The sequence below is a fragment of the Hyla sarda genome, chromosome 1 (assembly GCF_029499605.1).
Source record: "Hyla sarda isolate aHylSar1 chromosome 1, aHylSar1.hap1, whole genome shotgun sequence".
Taxonomy (NCBI): domain Eukaryota; kingdom Metazoa; phylum Chordata; class Amphibia; order Anura; family Hylidae; genus Hyla; species Hyla sarda.
In genome coordinates, this window is record NC_079189.1 from 142,772,215 (window position 1) to 142,795,991 (window position 23,777).

The window sequence follows — 23,777 nt, forward strand, 5'->3', positions numbered from 1 at the left end:
GCAGACAGTTCTTTGTTTCAAAAAGAAAAGAATTTCTGCTGTAGTATTTAGCAGCTAATAAGTACAGGAAGGATTAAGATTTTTTAATAAAAGTAATTTACAAATCTGTTTAACTTTCTGGCGCCAGTTGATTTAAACATTCATTTGCAAATTTGTGAGCCCTGTGGTCCAAAAGTCTTTTTATATAGCAATGATATTGTCTCTACTGATTTGATTCAGAGGAAGGCAAAAAAAAAAAAACATGTGAGGCTAATGCCAATTGCCACATATTACCCCTTCCTAATAGGGTTGAAATATTTTTTATTACAGTCTACACTAGGAGTTATATTATTGTATAAACTATTCTATTAGATTTTAGTATTTTTGCAGTAGTATAGTAGAGTATAATATTAGAATACATATCAGTGTTTTTTTATTGATGTATCTGTAAATAATTTACACTCATGGTCTCATAGTGATATGATAACTTGTGAGAAGTTTCTCCTATTAGTTAATGCTATCAAAGGAATCACATCAATTTTATTAAAAGGCACTGATAACTTACGCACACTCACCCCAACTCACATTCCAAATCTTCTACTGTAGAGAACACATACCTGTAAATATACTACATGTCTGAGCCATGAGTATACAGTTGAAAGTGGCGCTCAAAAATCCAGGGTTCCAGGGCAACTTTTTACCGGTATCCTAATCTAGATCACAAACCTGCTATGAACCAAGCCTAACTCCTTTTCTACAGCTAATACACAGTATATTAAATGGGGTTATCCATGAATAGAAAAACAGAGCTAATTACTTTCAAAAAACGCTCCCCGTCTGTCTCCAGGTTGGGTGTGGTTCTGCAGCTCAGTTTTATTGAAGTGAATGGAGCCAAATTGTAAAACCACACCCAACTTGGAGACAAACGGAGAGATGCACAGGGGCAGCACCCATAAGACAAAGAGTGTACAAGAGAGGTAAAAAACAATAAAACAAAACTGTTCCAGTAAAAAGGGGCCGTGCTATTTAAAGGGGTCGCTCCATCCTCTCATAGTTGCTGCACTGTTATATCTCCACAGGAATCTAGTTTTGCAAATCAGTAATGGAATATAATACGAATATTCCAGTGACACAGGTTTCCAGAAAAAAAGTGACTGTCAGGGGTTTGCAAGGTCTTTGCATCTAAAATCGTCATATGCATATGTAACAGATTAATATCAGTATGGGCTGTCATGCCATCATATAGATGACATACCACCAATGAACAGTTTACATTCACAGCAAACTGCATTAAGAATTTGTATTAAAACTACAGGCAACAATATAAGCTGCTCAAAACCTCTAGGGATATATAGAAAACTAATTTCTCAGCAATGAAAGTACTGGCAGCATTATCAGCAGTTCTTTCTTAAGACTGATGACTGAGATCTGCCTGAGACAGAGAGCCTATTTCACCGTGAGATATTTTAATCCTGTTGTATACACTGGTAACAGCATCAGCATCAGAAAAAGCTATGTTGTGCACAAGTCACCACATCAAGGCTTCAAAGAATAATGCTCCATGAATGTAAATCCATCTGGCTTTCAAATGGCTTTAAATCTGGAATTCTATGAACAAAGCTTATAAATTATTTATTTCACAGTCTTTTACTTTTCCACATCAAATGGGCAGTAAAAAGGAATACATTTTACTTTGCTACACATAAAACTAGTTTGATAACTTTTGCCAACTTTATGAGCAAATCAGAGGCTCTTAGGCACCAGTGCCAAATATTTAGCATGGTTCCATTAAATGAGTACTCGGGGGTGCAACTTTTTTTTTTTCACCTGCCTAAAAATAAAAACTGGACTTACCTCCCGCCACTCCCCTGGTGCCTCCGGTATCTCACTCCTGGCCTTTGCTACCATCTTATTCCTTGTTTTGTGGTTTTGATTCTCATAACACTGTAGCAGCAGCAGCAATTTCCTGCCCGGCTGGTGATTGGCTGAGTGTCAGTGTAATGTATTGAGCTCAGCCACCAGGAAGAAGATTGGACTGAGGCAGGACATTGCTGTGGCTACCGATTACCTGAGCTACAGTGCTACAAGTCGACCACAAGAAGAGCATTGGGAGGTAAGTCCAATTTTTTTTATGCCAGCATTCTGCGCAGGTAAAAAAAAATAAAAATACTCCATTAAAGGGGTGCTCTGCCCCTAGACATTTTAATGTTCAGAATGCCAGGGTGTCCACACAGAGATTTTGAGGATTCGGGCCGCTGATCCTTTGGATAGGGGATAAGATTTCTAAGGGTGGAGTACCCCTTTAAGCTTTAGGCTCCACCCTCATTCCTATTCACCATGGAACAAAAGCAACAAAAACATTGGGGGAGATTTATCAAAACCTGTGCAGAGGAAAGGTCAACTAGCTGACCATAGCAACCAATCAGTTTGCTTCCCCATTGACTATATTTATTTGTCTCTTTCTTGGTGATAAATTTTGGAGCATGTCATTTGGAACAGATTTAGTCCACTATTTACAACAAAATCTGTCCAAAATACAAGTAGCCTGACATAACACCTCTGTAATTTTTATAATTTATCCTCTATTAAATATTTTAATTACATTTTTTGAACAAATGAATATGTTGTATTTAAATGTTTTAAGATTTGTAGGAGCTGAGCTTGCTTCATACATGGTGGATAAAGATTTGCCCCCTTATATGCTGTACGCTGTGGACAATTATGTTGCACACTATATATGTAGATAAATATGTGTCACACTAATGAGTCTGTGGACACATTTATCTCACAGAAAAAATGACAGGCATAATAAACTGCACTACAGATCTGTATTTCAGTGTGTTATACTTGCGATCAGACGTTGTATGGTCCCCTAGTGGGCCAACAAAAAATAGAAAGGAAAAATAAAGTTTTAACATAAATGAAAATAAAGAAACAAAAATAAACATTCCCCATTTAACATTATAAATGATGTTTGATATTTCCTTGTGTGTAAACAATGAAAAAATATATCATATGATTTATCCCACTTGGTAAACACTGGAAAAATGTAGCTTTTTGCTAATCCACTCTAACTCTAAAAACAAAATAAAAAGTGATCATATATACCACCAAAATGTTATACTGACTTGCAGAATAATATTAATATGCCATTTATACCATATTTGAGACAATAACAGGGAACACTAAGATAGCAAATCCTAGATCTGAATGAATGAACTAATAGTAAGAATTACTTTAGTCTTTACATAGTTGAATGTGCTGACAACAAAATCACACAAAAAAATTTCAGTGGAAATCAAATTCATCAACCCATGGAGGTTAGGATATAGAGTAACACTCGAAATGAAAATGGAAAACCACACTACAGGCTGATCCAACTTCGATGTAATGTCCTTAAAACAAGTCAAAATGAGGTCCTCCTCCTTGCACAAAGGCGGGGGTAGCTGTGCTTGGTTGTTGGTCTCCTCCAGGTCTCCTGATTTACTGGCCTTTCTCCAGGTAGTGCCTCCATGCTCTGAACACTACGCTGACAGACACAGCAAACCTTCTTGTCACAGCGCGCATTGATGTGCCATCCTGGATGAGCTGCACTACCTGAGCAACTTGTGTGGGTTGTAGACTCCGTCTCATGCTACCACTAAAGTGAAAGCACCACCAGCATTCAAAAGTGACCAAAACATCAGTCAGGAAGCATAGGAACTGAAAAGTGGTCTGTGGTCACCACCTGCAGAACCACTCTTTTATTTGGGGGTGTCTTGCTAATTGCCTATAATTTCCATTTGCACAACAGCATGTGAAATTGATTGTCAATCAGTGTTGCTTCCTGAGTGGACAGTGTGATTTCACAGAAGTGTGATTGACTTGGAGTTACATTGTGTTGTTTAAGTGTTCCCTTAAGTTTTTGAGCAGTGTATATCCAGGAAATGTTGTTTAGTAAAAACACTAGAGATGAGCGAATCGAACTTGACGAACCCAAATTCGTTACGAATTTCATGAAAAATTCGATTCGCAACGAATACCGCTGCGATTCTATCACACGAATTGCTTCATTAAACTCAATTTTACAGCATTCCAGGCTATTGTAGAGCTAAGATGGCGGATCCACATGTGAGTACATGGGGCAGTGGATTATGGGAGGGCGGGAAATAGCAGCGGGAATGAAGGTAGGCGGGCTGACCCTGAATCACATGTGAGATGCAGCCTATCAGTGTTCACTGACCCCTGTCACAGGCCCTATATAATCGGCGGCCATCTTGCCTCTCTTCATTTAATCTATGCACTCAGATGGAGAGGACGGGACTGTGTGTGTGTGAATAGCTCATACCACAGCGTTACACTGCAACTGCTAGTCACATCAGCATTAGGGAAAGGCAGGAGTGCAGAGTGCTGTGCTGTTACTCTGAGAAGGATCATTGATTGCTAAACCTCCTATTCACGTTATTGAGCATTGCAGCAGAGAGGGGCAGATAGCTGTCAGCTGCTTCATACAGATCTCCAAGCTGCCTGAACTTTCTGAAGCATCTCATCTCCTCATTTTTTAGCTCTATTGAGTTTTTTTTTCTCCACAAATCTTCTGCTGCTCAGAATTGTGTGACAGAGTGCAATTTAGGGTTTAATCCCTGGATTTTTTTTTGGTGGTGCTGCACTGTTGGGTCCTGCTGCTGTTCAGAAATAAGTCATATTAGTGTGGACTTTAGTGCCTTTTTACCATTTTTCACCTGTTACTCTGTCTCTGTGCTAAATTCAGTGTTATACCACACGTTATACACCTGCCGGTGTATTAAAGAAAATTATTTTTTTTCCTGAGTAAAAACACTCTTAACAGTGGCCTTATCATTGCAAATGGCCTAAATACAAGCAAATAGCGTACCATATACTACCTTTTTTTCTGTCTCTGTGCTAAATTCAGTGTTATACAACACGTTATACACCTGCCGGTGTATTAAAGAATTTTTTTTTTTCCTGAGTAAAAATACGCTTAACAGTGGCCTTATCATTGCAAAGGGCCTAAATACAAGCAAATAGAATACCATATACTACCTTTTTTTCTGTCTCTGTGCTAAATTCAGCGTTATACCACACGTTATACACCTGCCGGTGTATTAAAGAAATAAAAGTTTTTCCTGAGTAAAAATATGCTTAACAGTGGCCTTATCATTGCAAAGGGCCTAAATACAAGCAAATAGCGTACCATATACTACCTTTTTTTCTGTCTCTGTGCTAAAGTCAGTGTTATACCACACGTTATACACCTGCCGGTGTATGAAAGAAAAAGAAGGTTTTTCCTGAGTACAAATACGCTTTTTCAGTGGCATTATCATTGCAAAGGGCCTACATACAAGCAAATAGCGTACCATATACCACCTTTTTTTCTGTCTCTGTGCTAAATTCAGTGTTATATCACACGTTATACACCTGCTGGTGTATTAAAGAAAATAACATTTTTCCTGAGTAAAAATACGCTTAACAGTGGCCTTATCATTGCAAAGGGCCTAAAAAAGCAAATAGCGTACCATATACCACCTTTTTTTCTGTCTCTGTCCTAAATTAAGTGTTATACCACACGTTATATACCTGCTGGTGTATTAAAGAAAAAAAAGGTTTTCCTGCGTAAAAATACGCTTAACAGTGGCCTTATCATTGCAAAGGGCCTACATACAAGCAAATAGCGTACTATTTAGTACCTGTATTTCTGTTTTATACCACACGTTATACACCTGCCGGTGTATTAAAGAAAAAAAAGGTTTTCCTGCGTAAAAATATGCTTTTTCAGTGGCCTTATCACTGCAAAGGGCCTAAATTCAAGCAAATAGTGTACCATATACCACCTTTTTTTCTGTCTCTGTGCTAAATTAAGTGTTATACCACACGTTATACACCGACCGGTGTATTAAAGAAAAAAAAAAGTTTTCCTGCGTACAAATATGCTTAACAGTGCACTCATCATTGCAAAGGGCATACATACAACCAAGTAGTGTACTATTTAGTACCTGTATTTCTGTCTCGGTGCTAAATTCAGTGCTATTCCACACATTAGTATACACTGGCTGGTGTATACAACAAAAAAAGAGTTTTTTTCTGCGTATAAATACGCTTAACAGTGCGCTCATCATTGCAAAGGGCATACATACAACAAAGGAGTGTACTATTTAGTAACTGTTATTCTGTCTAGGGCCTATATACTTTGAAAGGACAGCCGCAAGTAATCGCCTGCTGCTGTTCTATACCCTCATAAACACACTAAGTATGTCAGGCAGGGAAGTGCCAGGACGTGCACAGAGAAGGGGCAGAGGCCTACATATGTCAGGCAGAGTTGGCAGCAGACTTGGGGCAAGTGGCAGCAATAGGCCTGAGCTCCCGTTAACAACCAGCGGTCGTGTCGTCGACCCATCTCTCCTCGTCAATTGGTTTGCACACTCATCCCCATCATCACAAGCGACATCTGACAACCCCAGTCAAGAATCGGTGGGTTCCTCAGACACAACCCTCAGTTGGCATGGCCCGGGAGCAGTCCCTGTAATCCCATTGCCTTTGTGCTATGCTGTTCCATCTCCCAAAGAAGTATCTCATGCTTTGGGTTCAGCTCCACTATTTAGCGAGGATGATGTAATAGAGGACAGTCAGCATCTAATGGGCAGCCAAGAATGTGAGGAGACATGCGTCCCTTGCTCCGCAAGGCGGCCAAGTAGTGATGCGGAGAGTGATGTGGGAGGCGGTGTTTCAATTGCTCAGGGTCCTGAGGCAGACACTGTTGTGGAACATGAGGAGGACATCAGTGACGTGCACACATCTTTTGATGATGATGAAGCCGATCGCAATTGGGAGCTGGGTGCAGAAGCCGGGGCTTCATCATCATCAGGGGAAGAGATTTGCTCTTTGTCTATGAGGCAGCAAGGCGGTAGCACGGTTGGCAGTCAGCGTGGAGTGGCAGTAGTGGAAATTCTGGAGCCAAACGTGCCCGGGGGAGACCACCTGCTTCGCGGCAGCTTACCTTTTCGGGAGTTAGCGGGTTACCAGCACCAGTCGATGAAAGATAGAGACACGCTAATTCGTTCAGTGGAGCGCGCCTGCGGCCCCAGAAATAAGAGGGCAAAACACACCTGGTATTGCTTGATCTCGCAATTGATCGTGCAAAGGTAGGGGGTTATTAAAGCCTCTTGGGTACTGCTGATGCCTACTCATGACTGCTCCTGGTGCAATGTATGGGGTAATTAAACACTCTTGGGTAGTGTTTGTTTGTTTTATTTACTGATAATTTTATCAGTAATAAAATAGAATTTTCCAGAATGCTAATCGTTACACAACGGAACGCTTGTTGCATGTGATTTTTTAATGAAGAAAAAAATACGGACAGGGATTAACTCTGCTTCATCATTTTGGGCGAAAAAAGTCCTTTGGTGATCTGATCTTTTGGAGACAGATGCGCTTACACACATATTGAATTTGTTTTTGTAAAAAAATTTCAAACATTGTGTGGTTTATTATTTTTGAGAAGAATGTCTTTGGGTGGTCCACCATCCTGCATTATAGAGTCTTGTGAACTGTTGGATATGTGCTTGTTCTTACACAAAGGTATTTCTTTAAAAAATTTCTAAAATGTTGTTGTTTTTTGGAGGGGATTCTGAAGCCCGGGTGTGTACTGGTGCATCAGCCAACTCCAGGCTGTGTCCTTCAGGCAATATATGGGTTACTGATGCCACAGAGGTGGGGCTTGGGTCTTGAAATTTCAAATTTTTGGATAGCGGGTGCTACCAATGAGAAATCTTTGACAAAAATTTCATATATTGTGTTGGTTTTGGGGGGGGGATTGTGAAGCCCTGGTGTGTACTCTTGCATCAGCCAACTCCACGCTGTGTCATGCAGGCAATATATGGGTTACTGATGCCACAGGGGTGGGGCCTGGATCTGGAAATTTCAAATTTTTGGATAGCGGGTGCTACCAATGAGAAATCTTTGACAAACATTTCTCATTGTGTTGATTTTGGAGGGGGGATTGTGAAGCCCTGGTGTGTACTGGTGCATCAGCCAACTCCAGGCTGTGTCCTACAGGCAATATATGGGTTCCTGATGCCGCAGAGGTGGGGCCTGGGTCTTGAAATTTCACATTTTTGGATAGCGGGTGTTACCAATGAGAAATCTTTGACAAAAATTTCATATATTGTGTAGTTTTTTGGGGGAGGATTGTGAAGCCCTGGTGTGTAGTGTACTAGTGCATCAGCCAACTCCACGCTGTGCCATTCAGCCACTAAATGGTCTCCTCTTGCCACGCTATGTCCATTCAGTCACTATATGTTCTCCTGACACTGATGCCACCACCAGGCTCTGTCATTGTGCTGCTGTGCGGCAGTGATTCTAAGAGCGATGCCGGTAATCTGCATGCTATTCTGAATAACAGTATTATTTCACTACCCCAGCACACTCCATATGCGTTTTACGACACAGCAAAGTGTTCTATACCCCCATAGAGGCTGTATGTAGGCTAGAAATAGCCTTTTTTTTTACATCGATTCGGCGCAAATAAATTTGGATCGAAACAAACTTTTCGGGAAAATTCAGCGAATCGGCCAAATCGAATTTTTGAAAAGTTCGCTCATCTCTAAAAAACACACATAAAAAAAAAGTAAAATACATATAAATTGTCCAGTCACGTGTTTTCAAGGGCTGACCAGGAGCAAGGTAAACATCCATTCATTTCTGTAGAAATGTATATATATATATATATATATATATATAGATAGATAGATAGATAGATATATATATATATATATATATATATATATATATATATGTGTGTGTGATTATGCATATGCATTCCAAAGCTTTCTAGTTTGTGTGTTGTATGTGTTACTATGCTGTGACATATCAGGGAATCAGGGCACTCCTGTATTAACCACTCTTTCTGCCTCTTGCTTAATCACCCTAAACAGTGATTCCACAATTAGAAGACCCTACCCTGGACTAAGTGCAGAGACGTCTCAGGTCAAAACAACAAACATTACCCAATACAGTAAAGGATAGTCAACAAGCCAGATCAAAAGCCAAGAGCACAACAAAAGTACCAAATCATATAGCAATGGGTAAACCAATTATTAGAGCCAAAGTCACAAAACCAGAACACAGAATCAGATACATGAAATAGCTAGCTACAGAGGAGATCTCTTTCACAAGTAGAGTCTGAAAGTATACTGCAGACTAAAATAGCCAGAGTTTGCAGGGTGTGGCCAGAGAAACACTATACACGATAGGCCAGCACATCACCATAGCAACCACAAGCTTTGTTAACAATCGGGAAATGAAACAGATACACCTCTTAAACATATGTGTGTCAAGGTAACCGTCATGACGGTCATGGTGTGTATGCATGGTAGGTGGTGAATGTATAAGTACATCCATGTAAGTCATAATGGCAGGGTCGTAGTTATGGTGTGGCGAGGAGGAACTCTGATGAATGGTTTTCTTCTAATTATGTGGGTACTTTGGTATATATTAAATAATTTGCACTTTGCACTTTAGATCAAATACATTTTGCAGCATTCTTTTTTGCAGTTTTTTTGCATATATAAATGTTTTCTTTCTTCACTTTTGTGTATATGTATAATCACGTTTGTGTATATGTATTATTTGATAGGTTATTACTGCTTGTGATCCTTCATAGTCTTTATGTTTTTAATCTTATCTTAGGGTATGTTTACAGGGCAGATCTGCTGCAAATTACTTTCCGCATCAGATTAAGTTGACTTCAATGGGGTCTGCTGAAGATTTTCCACTGTGGAGAATCTGCCACCATCAAACTTGCAGTAAATCCCTCTATGTGTATGTACCCTTATTGTAACTGTGTTTTATTGGGGCATTGAGTGTACAATGTCTCTTGGGTATTGATAGATTAGTTATAATACTGCAGATAATGTCAGGAAGACTTTTTCCAGTGATGATCTTTGGGAGTTTTGGACTTTAAATCTCAGTTGTATCACTTCCAATTATATACATAACCTTTGAAAAAACGAAGTGACAAAACCTCTGGGTGCCACATAGTACAGTAGTCTCAAAATGGCTCCATGTGCCAGCTGCAGTTATCTGAGTGCTAGTGGCAATAATTGCAGCCGGCACCTGAACTTGCCACTGCTCAAAGCTCCATCTCCAAGTGCTGCCTGCAATACAGAGATGCGCATGCAGCCTTAATAAGGCATATTGATTAGTATTAGGGTCCTTTATGAATGTTTGCATTCAAAGACCTTTTTTTTTAGCTATGAATTCTGTGCTAACTTATTTCTGAAAACATCCTTATTGGGGTTGGAGTTAAATGATAATATCTAGCAGGTTCTAGTAAGCACTAAGGGGATGTTAGGAGCCTACTGTTTTCAAACTTATAAGTCGAAAGTATCAATCGCCTAAGCCTCTTGTATCTTTATTTTTTACTTTATCAATCACTATGTTTATGCAAGGGATTTAAAACACTGTATCAGGAAAACAGATCTCCACCCCTTTAAAAATACATTAAGAAACAAATCTGCACAAAATGTTTGATGTAAACAAAGACATAAAAGGTGAGGATTTATGTTGTGCTGACCAATATGTATGTTCAGTAACTTCTTATTAAAGAACAAGAAAGGTTCCCATTTTGGCTGGAATCGAGACCAGACAACGTACTTCCAGTCTTCCATTTTCCAATTTTAATAAGCCTGTGCAAAATTGTAGCCTCTGCTTTCTGTTCTTAGGGCACGTTCACACTCCCGTCAGGCTCCGTTATGTGGAGTTCATCGGCAGTTTCATCAAGTTCAGCGGAGAAAAAAATTGTGCAAGCACTATTCCCCCCCCCCCCCCCGCTAAATTCCTGTAAAAATAATAGATCACCAACGGACCCCATGTAAGGGGTCTGTCGGGACCCGGCAGTATCCGTTTGCCTTCGACCCATTTCAGGGTCCATTCAGCTCAAGAGGAAAAAAAAAGAGCCGATCAGACCCTGAAGGGTTGGATGCAAACTGCAATGTGAACCTAGCCTTAGCCGACAGGAGTGGAACCCTACTGTAGCCAGTCTACTTGTGTTGTGCATTCAGAGATGATATTCTGCATACCTTGCTTGTAACAAGTGGTTATTTAAGTTAGTGTTGCTTTCCTGTCATCTTGAACCAGTCTGACCATTCTACTCTGAGATCAACAAGGCATTTTCACCCACACAACTGCCACTCACTGGATATTTTCTCCTTTTTAGACCATTCTCTGTAAACTATAGAAATGATTGTGCATTGAAATCCCAGTAGATCAGCAGTTTCTGAAATACTCAGACCAGTCTTTCTGGCACCAACAGACATGCCACATTTAAAATAATTAAAATCCCGGTTTGCCCCCATTATGATGCTCAGTTTGAACGTCCGCAAGTTGTCATGACCACCTAATGCTTAAATGGATTGAGTTGCCGTCAGGTGATTGGCTGATTAGGTTTTTGTGTTAATGACCAATTAAACAGGTAACAGGTGTACCCTATAAAGTTGCCAGTGAGTGTAAAAACTACAGCAGTGTCCTATATTTGTACTTTACAAACTCAGTAGGAAATCATTAGGGATATAGGTTGAACTTGATGGACTCTGGTCTTTTTTCAACCTTATGAACTATGTTACTATATTACTATATTACAAATTGTATAGTAGTATCTCAGCTTATATTGTGTAGTAGTTAAATTGTGTAGTAGTTACTCAGCTTACATTACACTCTTCTACATTTCATTGGGAATGTACAGAGAAGCTGTGGTACAAACTTTTTAGTTGCATGAGACCCATGGTGAAAATAAGTCATCTATATACATGAAAGTGCCATACAATGTATACTTTAGATTATGATCACTCAGTCAAGTAAATTGGATATGCAAATTATTTATATATGAACAGGATTTTGACAGGTGACTTATTGTACAAACACTATAGTTTCTTAGAGTGATTGCTATCTATTGCTCATGTATGCATAGTGCTGTGTGGGTGTCTAAGCCATTTCATCTTACGTTATTAGAATACACTAAAAGACAACAAAGGAGAATTGAAATATTGCAATTTAACCTAACTGAGTCAACAAAAATATCACTTGACATTTCTTCTTGTCGGTTTTTCTCTCATTCTGAAATCCATTTTAAAATTCAGGTTGATACTACAAAGTACAGATAACCCCAGGGAAATGTATTTCAATGAATGCTTGGTATTTCATAAAGTAGCTGTAACAATAGCAAAAAGTACCAGTTACTGTAAATAAAAAATATTTTATTACATGTTAATAGTAGACAACCAATATTATATAACAAGAGTCTATTCACACGTACAGTATCCGGTGCATACCTGCATGTCCTGCACTAGCTACTGTGCTATAATGTACGGTCACACGCTGACCCCATGTCATAACGGATCAGTCCCAGCAACAAGCAACGGCCAGGACCCGTGGCTAATACAGTGATGCCCGGTATCAACCCCTTAGATGCGGCGATCAAAGTTGATTGCCGCATCTAAAATGTGAAAAAATGCTTCCCGGCAGCTCAGTGGATCTGATCGGGACCACCCTGGTAAAACCGCGGTGTCCCAATCATCTGAGAAGAAGCAAGGAGGATCCGTACCTTCCAATCGGCACTCTACTGCTCCTTGCCTGAGATCCAGGCTGGAGCAGCAAAGCGCCGATAACACTGATCAATGCTATGCTATGGCATCAGTGTATGCAATCAGAAGTTTGCATGTTATAGTCCCCTATGGGGGCTATACAAGGGTAAAAAAAAGTGGGGGGAAAAAGTTAATAAATGTGATTTAACCCTTTCCCTAATAAAAGTTAGAATCACCCCCCCCCCTTTCCCATTTAAAAAAAAAATATGTAAACAAAAATAAACATAAAAATATGTGGTATCACCGCGTGCGTAAATGTCCAAACTATAAAAATATAATGCTAATTAAACTGCAGGGTCAATGGCGTACTCGTAAAAAAATCGTATGAACCTACAGAATAAGGGTAAGATGTAATTTTTTTCAGAAACGTAGAAACGGAAGCCCCAAACAAATAACGAATGTATTTTTTTAAAAATTTTGTCCCACAAATTTTTTTTTTGCTTCATCGTACATTTTTTGGGGTAAAATGACTGATGTCATTACAAAGTACAATTGGTGGCACAAAAAACAAGCCATTATATGAGTCTGTAAGTGCAAAATTAAAAGGGCCATGATTTTTAAAAGGTGAGGAGGAAAAACTGCAAGTGCAAAAACGGAAAAAAAAACTCAGTCCTTAAGGGGTTAATGCTGCAGATTTGAAGCTGCAGAATTCAATGTAAACTAATTGACTAAACACTGCTTCACATTTGCTGATTCAAATCCTGTGCATCAAACCTGCATATTATACGGTATGTGTGAAAAGACCCTAAAGGTCAATTCATGAAAGTGAGTATGAAACACTTTAATCTGGTACTAATTTATCAATTTAAGGTGTATTCACAAGTACAGTATATTGCACAAATTTGATGTGCAGGATGTGAAGCTGTGATGTCACAGCACTATATAATTGACAGCCATCTTGCGGCCAGTCACTTCAGCCTTTTATTGCAGAGAGATAAAAGAGGGACAGACAGCACTGTGTATTGCACAGAAAAGCATTTTTTCAGCAGCAATTCACCTCCCAGTCACATCAGCGTTCTGTTGCACAGAGAGAGGGATAGAGAGCAATGTGTTGCACAGTGTGTTGCACATAACAGCAGCAAATCACCTCAAGCCCAAATCTAGCCTAGAAGCACTGATAGGGAAGGGAGTGAGATTGAGAGAGAAAGTGCAATTTTGGGTGTAGTACACAACCACTGTTTTAAACGAATCAGAGCGTATTGTCCTGCCCTCATAAGTGCATACCACATATGTACATCTAAGTGGTGTACTATTTTGTTCCTGTTAAAGTCTTAAGGGCCTAATATACTGTGAAAGGCCAGCCAAAACTACACACTGGCTGGTGTTGTATTCAAATACTGTTTTAAGCGTATTGGAGTGCATTGTCCGCCCCTCATAAGTGCATACCACATACGTACATCTCATTGGTGTACTATTTTGTTCCTGTTAAAGTCTTAACCCCTTACCGACGCAGGACGTATATTTACGTCCTGCGCCGGCTCCCACGTTATGAAGCGGGATCGCGCCGCGATCCCGAATCATATTGTGTCGGTCCCGGCGCTCATCAATGGCCGGGACCCGCGGCTAATACCACACATCGCCGATCGCGGCGATGTGCGGTATTAACCCTTTAGAAGCGGCGGTCAAAGCTGACCGCCGCTTCTAAAGTGAAAGTGACCCGGCTGCTCAGTCGGGCTGTTCGGGACCGCCGCGGTGAAATCGCGGCGTCCCAAACAGCTTGCAGGACACCGGGAGGGCCTTTACTTGCCTCCTCGGTGTCCGATCGGCGAATGGCTGCTCTGTGCCTGAGATCCAGGCAGGAGCAGTCAAGCACCGATAACACTGATCACAGGCGTGTTAATACACGCCTGTGATCAGGATGAGAGATCAATGTGTGCAGTGTTATAGGTCCCTATGGGACCTATAACACTGCAAAAAAAAAGTTTTAAAAAAAGTGTTAATAAAGGTCAGTTAACCCCTTCCCTAATAAAAGTTTGAATCACCCCCCTTTTCCCATAAAAAAAAAAAACAGTGTAAAAAAAAAAAATAAACATATGTGGTATTGCCGCGTGCGTAAATGTCCAAACTATAAAAAGATATCATTAATTAAACCGCACGGTCAATGGCGTACGCGCAAAAAAATTCCAAAGTCAAAAAAAGCGCATTTTGGTCACTTTTTATACCATTAAAAAATGAATAAAAAGGGATCAAAAAGTCTGATCAAAACAAAAATCATACCGATAAAAAATTCAGATCACGGTGCAAAAAATTAGCCCTCATACCGCCCTGTACGTGGGAAAATAAAAAAGTTATAGGGGTCAGAAGATGAAATTTTTAAACATATAAATTTTCCTGCATGTAGTTATGATTTTTTCCAGAAGTGAGATAAAATCAAACCTATATTAGGGTATCATTTTAACCGTATGGACCTACAGAATAATGATAAGGTGTAATTTTTACCGAAATATGCACTGAGTAGAAACAGAAGCCCCCAAAAGTTACAAAATGGCGTTTTTTCTTCGATTTTGTCGCACAATGATTTTTTTTTCCGTTTCGTTGTGCATTTTTGGGTACAATGACTAATGTCACTGCAAAGTAGAATTGGTACCGCACAAAATAAGACATAATATGGATTTTTTGGTCGAAAATTGAAAGGGTTATGATTTTTAAAAGGTAAGGAGGAAAAACGAAAGTGCAAAAACTGAAAAACCCTGAGTCCTTAAGGGGTTAAGGGCCTAAATAATGTAAAAGGCCAGGCAAAAGTACACACCGGATGGTATTGTATACAAATACTGTTTTAAGCGTACTGGAGCACATTGTCCTCCCCTCATAAGTGCAGACCACACACGTACATGTAAGTGGTCTACTATTTTGTTCATGTTAAAATCTTAAGGGCCTAGATACTGTGAAAGGCCAGCCAAAAGTACACAACTGCTGGTTGTGTACTCAAATACTGTTTTAAGCATACTGGAGCACATTGTTCTCCCCTCATAAGTGAATTGCACATACGTACTTGTAAGTGGTGTACTATTTTGTTCATGTTAAAGTCTTAAGGGCCTAGATACTGTTAAAGGCCAGCCAAAAGTACACAACAGCTGGTGTTGTACAGAAATACTGTTTTAAGCATACTGGAGCTCCCAGCAACCTACCTTCCCGGGATGTAGTGGAACATGGGTTCCTGGAGTCGGCGACAGTAGCAGTCAATCAGTGTGGACTGTTGGTGGGTAAATCAGCTACTTGGCAGTGTGACACTTTTTATTAAGCATCCGGAGGAGGTTGACATGGCCACATTCAAGATGTGTCGGCAGAAGGGGAAGCGTGTCCAGAATCCCAATGTTGGCACCACGGCCCTGCTTCACCATATGCAACGTCACCATAAAGTGGCCTGCGAGAACCGTGGCTCCGATATTGAAGTCCAGCCTGCTGCATCACCCAGTCGCACGCTGCTCCCTGTTTCAGCCAGCAAAGGCTCCACCACCTCAGCCGAAGGGAGCTGTGTGTCATACCCATCTTCTGTCATACCAGATGCTCCTGTGTTTCCTACTTTGAGTCAGTCATTCCGGCAGCAATTCATCGGCGAAGCGCCCTCTCATCCAACGGCGCAGAAGCTGACTGTGCTCCTGTCTAAGTTGCTGGTGCTGCTGTCCCTCCCTTTTCAAGTGGTGGACTCTGCACCTTTCAGAGAACTGATGGCTTGTGCCGAGCCGAGGTGGAGAATGCCAAGCCGTCATTTCTTTGCGAAGAAAGCAGTACCAGCCCTGCCCAATTTTGTGGAACTGAGTGTGGGCCAGTCCTTGAGCCTATCGGTGTGTATCGAAGTGCACGGCAGCGCCCACATGTATAACTACGGTCAAGGACAATTCATGTCCTTCACGGCCCACTGGGTGAATGTGGTTCCAGCACAGCCACAACAGCAACTTGGACAGGTCACGCCGCTTCTTCCTCCATGCTCTCAGGCCGTTGGTCCTGTGACAGTGTTACGACTCTGCCTCCTCATCCTCCACCGTGTTCTCAGCCTCCACTGTATGGACAAGTCTCAGTGCCCCTCCAGCATACCATATGTGCAGGGCACGGCGGTGTCACACTGTTCTTCACATGGTATGCCTTTGTGAATGGAGTCACATAGGGAAGGAATTGCTAAAAGTCATTCTTGAAGAAATTGAATCATGGCTTACTCCATGAAAACTGGAAATGGAAACCATGGTGACCGACAACGGGAAGAACATCTTGTCTGCACTGCTACAAGGAAGCCTGAGCCAAGTGCCCTGCATTACACATGTGTTCAATCTAGTTGTCAAGTGGTTCCTGAAGTGTTCCCCCCATCTGCAAGACATCTTAACAATGGGAGGGAAACTTTGCATGTACTTCAGCCACTCGTACACCGCAAAGCACACCCTCCTTGAGCTGCAGCATCAGAACAGCATCCCCCAACATAGCCTGATTTGCGACTTTTCCACCCATTGGAATAACACCCTCCATATGTTAGACCAACTATACGAACAGAGAAAGGCCATCACAGATTTTTTGATGATACAAATGGATAGGAGGTCTCCCCTTTGTAACGTCACTGTCAACCAATGGCAGCTCATACGTGACACCTGCCTTTTGCTTAGGCCCTTTGAGGAAGCCACATTATTAGTCAGTCATCAGGATTATGGGATGAACAACGTCATTTCACACACTGTGGCAGTATACAGTGGAGATGGAGGCAAGGAGAAGTGTTGCTCGCGAATATTCGCAATTCAAATTTTAATTGCGAACATCGCATATTCGTGAATTCACGAATATTGCGAATATACCACTATATGTTCGTAATTACGAATATTAATATTTTTTTTTGCATATGCGAAATTTTATGCGCATTGGTTGGTTGCTATGGGCAACTGCACAACTCTTCATTTACACTAGTTTTGATGAATCTCCCCCATAGACGGAGATTAATCAAAACCTGTCCAGAGGAAAAGTTTCTGAGTTGCCCATAGCAACCAATCAGACCGCTTCTTTCATTTTTCACAAGGCCTCTGCAAAATGAAAGGGGCTTTCTGATTGGTTGCTATGGGCAACACAGCTGCTTTTCCAGGAAAGTAAAGTTTAACTGTAACACTCTGTCCCACCCCAGGACTCAAACCCGTGGTGGTCTCCCATTCCACTGTGCTGCCAAGACGGCCCTGCTTATCTTATTGATTTACATGCCGTGAGATCCCCATAGACCAAAATGGGCTTATCCGTTTCAAAGGGCAAAAAATCACAGAGTTAATGCACCAGTCATAGTTCCCTATACCATTAACCCCTTGCCGCAGAATCACGTCTATAGACGTCGGATTGCACAGGTCCTTCCCGCATTCCGACGTCTATAGACGTCATTCAGATAACCTGGCAATGCGCGGCATCACACGGGTTAACTCGCAGAAGTCCCGCTGTTACCAGCGGGGGACAATTTCTGCTAGCCCCCCAGGGCCATCTGTGGATGGTCCTGGTCAGCAAACACTGTGATTGGTCCCTGTGGACCAATCACAGTGTCTTAGCTGATGCGGGGTGAAAGTTCAGATCCCCCGCTCTGCCCTCCCCTAGACGTCGGGCAGGGCGGGTGAAGAGGACCCCGAGAGCTGCGAGGGCACATACCTGTGGGGAGACCGGCGCGGCAGTGGGGACTGGGGACCGGCGGCAGGCACACGTGGAGGGGTCAGACAAGTGGAGGAGGCGGCGGCATCAGAGACAGCAGTGAAGATCATCACTGATCTTCGCTGCTTCTAGGAGTTTCAAAACTATAACTCCCAGCATCCCCAGACAGGCATTGGCTGTCTGGGCATGCTTGGAGTTGTAGTTTTGCAACATCTGGAGGACCACAGTCTGGAGACCACTGTCCAGTGGTCTCCAATCTGTGCTCTTACAGATGTTGCAAAACTACAACTTTCAGTATGCCCAGACAGTCCAGGCTTGCTGGGAGTTGTACTTCTGTAACATCTAGCCCTGCAGATGTTGCCGAACTACAACTCCCAGCATCCCAGGGCAGTCTGGGCATGCTTGGAGTTGAAGTTTTGCAACATCTGGAGGGCCACAGTTTGGAGACCACTACAAAGTGGTCCCCAATCTGTTCTCCTCCAGTTGTTGCAAAACTACAACTCGCAGTATGCCCTTCGGCTGTCTGGGCATGCTGGGAGTTGTAGTTTTGCAACAACTGGAGGCAGACTGTCTGGGAAAAATCTGTTTTCTAACTCAGTGTTTCCCAACCCGTGTGCCTCCAGCTGTTGCAAAACTATAACTCCCAGCATGCACTGACAGACCATGCATGCTGGGAGTTTTAGTTTTGCAACAGCTGGAGGCACACGGGTTGGGAAACACTGAGTTATGTAACAAACTCTGTGTTTGGCAACCAGTATGCCTCCAGCTGTTGAAAACCACAACCTCCAGCATGCACGGACAGCCAAAGGGCATGCTAAAAGTTCTAGTAGTGTGCCTCCAGCTGTTGCACAACTATAAGTCCCAGCATTCCCTTCTGTCACTGCATGCTGAGAATTGTAGTTTTGCAACAGCTGAAGGTTTGCCCCCCCCCCCACGTGAATGTACAAATGTACAGGGTACAATCACATAGTCGTGTTTACAGCAAGTTTTCTCGCTGCAAGTTTGAGATGCAGCAAATTTTCCGCTGCAGCTCAGACTCCCAGCGCGAAACTCGCTGTGAACCCTATATGTGAATGTACCCTAAAAACACATAATAAAGAGTAAAACACTACATACACACATACCCCTACACCATTCCCCCTCCCCCAATAAAAATGAAAAACATCTGGTACGGCAGTGTTTCCAAAACTGAGCCTCCAGCTGTTGCAAAACAACAACTCCCAGTATTGCCAGACAGCCACTGACTGTCCAGGCATGCTGGGAGTTTTGCAACAGCTGGAGGTACCCTGTTTGGGAGTCACTGGCGTAGAATACCCCTATGCCCACCCTATGCAATCCCTAATTTAGGGCTCAAATGCGCATGGTGCTCTCTCACTTCGATACCCTGTTGTATTTCAAGGCAACAGTTTATGCCCACATATGGGGTATTTCCGTACTCAGGAGAAATTGTGTTACAAATTTTGGGGGGCTTTTTCTCCATTTACCCATTACGAAAAGGTAAAGTTGGGATGTACCCCAGCATGTTATTGTAAAAAAAATTTTTTTTTTTTACTCTAACATGCTGGTGTTGCCCAATACTTTTTATTTTCATAAGAGGTAAAAGGAAAAAAAGACCCCCAAAATGTGTAACGCAATTTCTCCTGAGTACGGAAATACCCCATATGTGGGCTTAAAATGCTCTGCGGGTGCACAACAAGGCTCAGGAGTAAGAGCGCCATGTACATTTGAGGTGATTTGCACAGGGGTGGCTGATCGTTACAGCGGTTCTGACATAAACACAAAAAAAAAACGCCCACATGTGACCCCATTTTGGAAACTACACCCCTCACGGAACGTAACAAGGGGTATAGTGAGCCTTAACACCCCACAGGTGTTTAAAGAATTTTTGTCGAATATGAAAATTTTTTATTTTTTCTCTAAAAAATGCTGCTTTTATCCCAAATTTTTCATTTTCTCAAGGGGTAATAGGAAAATAGTCCCCAAAAATTTGTAACCCTGTTTCTTCTGAGTATATAAATACCCCATATGTGGATGTTAAGTGCTCTGCGGGCGAACTGCAATGCTCAGACAAGAAGGAGCGCCATTGGGGTTTTGGAGAGAGAATGTGTCTGGAATTGAAGGCCACGTGCCAGAACGGTGGACCCCCCCACATGTGACCCTAATTTGGAAACTACACCCGTCACGTAATGTAATAAGGGGTGCAGTGAGCATTTACACACCACAGGCGTCTGACAGATATTTCGACCAGTGGTCAGTGGTCCAAAATGACCTCTTTAAGGGGTTAAAGAAGGGAGGACTCAATATTCACAAATATGCGAATATGCGGAAAACCAGTGTAGAGGAAGAGTTGTGCAGTTGCCCATAGCAACCAATCAGATTGCTTGCTTCATTTTTGAAAAGGCCTCTGAAAAATGAAAGAAGCGATCTGATTGGTTGCTATGGGCAACCCAGAAACTTTTCCTCAGGACAGGTTTTGATAAATCTCCCTCTCTGGGGGAGATTCATCAAAACCAGTGTAGAGAAAGAGTTGTGCAGTTGCCCATAGCAACCAATCAGATTGCTTCCTTCATTTTTGAAAAGGCTTCTGAAAAATGAAGGAGGCAATCTGATTGCTATGGGCAACTCAGAAACTTTTCCAGGTTAAGTTTCTGAGTTGCCCATAGCAACCAATCAGATCGCTTCTTTCATTTTGCAGAGGCCTTGCGAGAAATTAAAGAAGCAATCTGATTGGTTGCTATGGGCAACTCAGCAGCGTTTTCAGTAAAGTAAAGTTTAACCACAACACTGTAAAACTCTGTCCCACCCCGGGACTCAAGCCAGTGGCGGTCTCCCATCCACTGTGCTACCGATACAGTCCTGCTTAGCTTACTATTTTACATACTGTGAGATCCCCATAGACCACAACGGGCAAAAAATCACAGACTTAATGCACTAATCACAGTTCCCTATACCATTAAAGAAGGGAGGTCTCAATATTCGCGAATATGCTCATATATTTTCGCATATGCGCAAAAAACGAATATAATGAATATGCAAATTTTGCAAATATATGACGAATATTTGTCCATATATTCGCGAAATATCGCAAATTCGAATATGGCCTATGCCTCTCATCACTAGCAGGGAGTCCCTCCGAGTCACTTGCACAAATAGCACGATGCATAATCACTTGCGTAGTGAACGCCAAATTCTCAACATTCGGCAGCGGGATGACTTCTGGCTCTCCACCTTATTGGACCCTTGCTACCGGCACAAAATGGGGGCCTTTTTTCACCCACTGAGAGGGAGGACAAACTAAGGGAAGACTATCTGCGCCATCCTCCATCCTCTCGCAGGTCTGAATCGGGGGGCCCCCTGCACTCACCTTCCACTGCCATGGCTGCTGGGGAGGGACTAGGTGGCAGGAGCAGTACCAGCTCCATCAGAAGCACCCTTAGTCTCAGTTGCCGATGAGTAGCTTTCTTCACCCACATAGTGATGCAACTCATCAGCAGCAGGAAGCCCTGGTAAAGGACCTGAACCAGCAGGTGGTGGCATACCTTGACATGACCATGCCAGCACACCTTGAAGATCTGCTGGACTTCTGGGCAGCCAAACTTGATTTGTGGCCGCAACTAGCAGACTTTGCTCTGGAAAAGCTGTCCTGCCCGGCCAGTAGTGTGCCATCAGAGCGGGTGATTAGTGCGGCGGGGGCCATAGTAACCCCAAGGAGAACTCGTCTGTCCAAGAAAAATTTGGAGAGACTGACCTTTGTGAAGATCAATCAGGCATGGATCAGCCAGGATTTCCACCCACCAACACCACCCACCTACACCACCAAGTATTGATATGATGCAAAGACCTGTGGAAGGGAACAACGTATGGTCCATTGTAACTGGTGGGGGTAAAAACGTACCCTGTAAGGCCCTACTCTTGCATTATTAGTTCCCTTCTTGGCCAGTGTTACTCGCCTTAAAAAGGGTGGCCCCACATAGGAACCTTTCCCTTTTTCCAACTACGAACATTGCCATTTCCCAGGGTTTTTAGGTGGAAACAGAGAATTTCCTGTGTGGGGCCACCCTTTATAGGTCGAATTTTTCAAAAATTCACTCATCTCTTATTGACATCATAAAATCTCCAGCTTTGAATCAGGGTTTATTAACATATATTGGATGCACAGAATATTGTACATGTTAATAAACCCTGATATAGAAAATCTGCATATATATATATATATATATATATATATATATATATATATATATATAGTGCACTGTGGAAGGTTACAATTATAGAAAAGGAAACAATTTGGTAATTCTGAAAAAAAACATTGGGGGAGATTTATTAAAACCTGTGTAGAGGAAAAGTGGTGCAGTTGCCCATTGCAACCAATCAGATTGCTTCTTTAATTTTGACAAGGTATCTGAAAAATCAAAGATGCACTCTGATTGGTTGCTATGGGCAACTGGTCAACTTTTCCTCTGCACAGATTTTCATAAATCTCCCCCTTTGTCCTTCAGGTAAATATTTCCCAACTTACGTCTACAACATATAGATATGATGATTATCATTTAGTGATATGCCTCATACATAGACTTCCATGTTGAATAAACTTAATACCATGCTATACTTTATTTTACCTTATGGAATGGACAGCAAATAAACATAAACCCTGGTTTAAACCAACTGAACAAAGAGCAAAATTACACTCCCTTGGCTATCTTCAGGTAATAGAGGGGTGGAAGGATTATCAAGGAATAAAAAAAAAAAGAGATAATTTCTTTCAAAATCTGTCTGTCTCCAGGTTGGGTCTGATATTACAACTTGGCTCCATTAACTTTAATGGAACTGATCTGCAGAACCACACCGCACCTGGAGACAGGTAGGGAGCCGTATTTGAAAGAAACTTGCTCTGTTTTTCAATTCCTGGAAAACCCCTTTTTAAAGGACATATGCAGCAAAAAACAACTTATCCCCTATCCACAGGATAGGGGATAAGTGTTTGATCAGGGTTCTTGACCGCTGGGACCCCTCACGATCTCCCAAATGGGCCCTGCATTGCCGCTCTATGTGAGCGGCTAATGCCTGTAGCGTCAACCTGTCTGAGGTCGACGGTACGCCCTCTCCATGCCCCCTCACATAAAGTTATATGGGAGAGGTGGGGAGGCACGGACGCTGTCTTCCTGCCTCTGCCATAGAACCACATGAAGGAGGCATGTCGGCTGTGATATCACACTGCGGTAGGCACACCTCCTGCACGGGAGAGCCGCGGCCGAGCCATTGCCCCATGCAGGAGATCGCGGGGGTCCCAGCGGTCGGACCCCCCGCGATCAAACACTTATCTCCTATCCTGTGGATAGGGGATACGTTGTTTTTTGCTGCAGATGTTGGTTTCCACACAGGTTTTTCTTCTGTCTTTTTTGTTCTTGTTTGTTTTTTGGAAAACTGCCACTGCAGTGTATTCAAAAGGAATGAAGAATATAAAGGAAGGAATTATACTTCTCCTTCCTGCTGGACCCACTTCTGACTTTGGCTGAAAAACTGCAGTGGCAGTGTTCTGAAAACAACAGAAAAAAAGGTTGT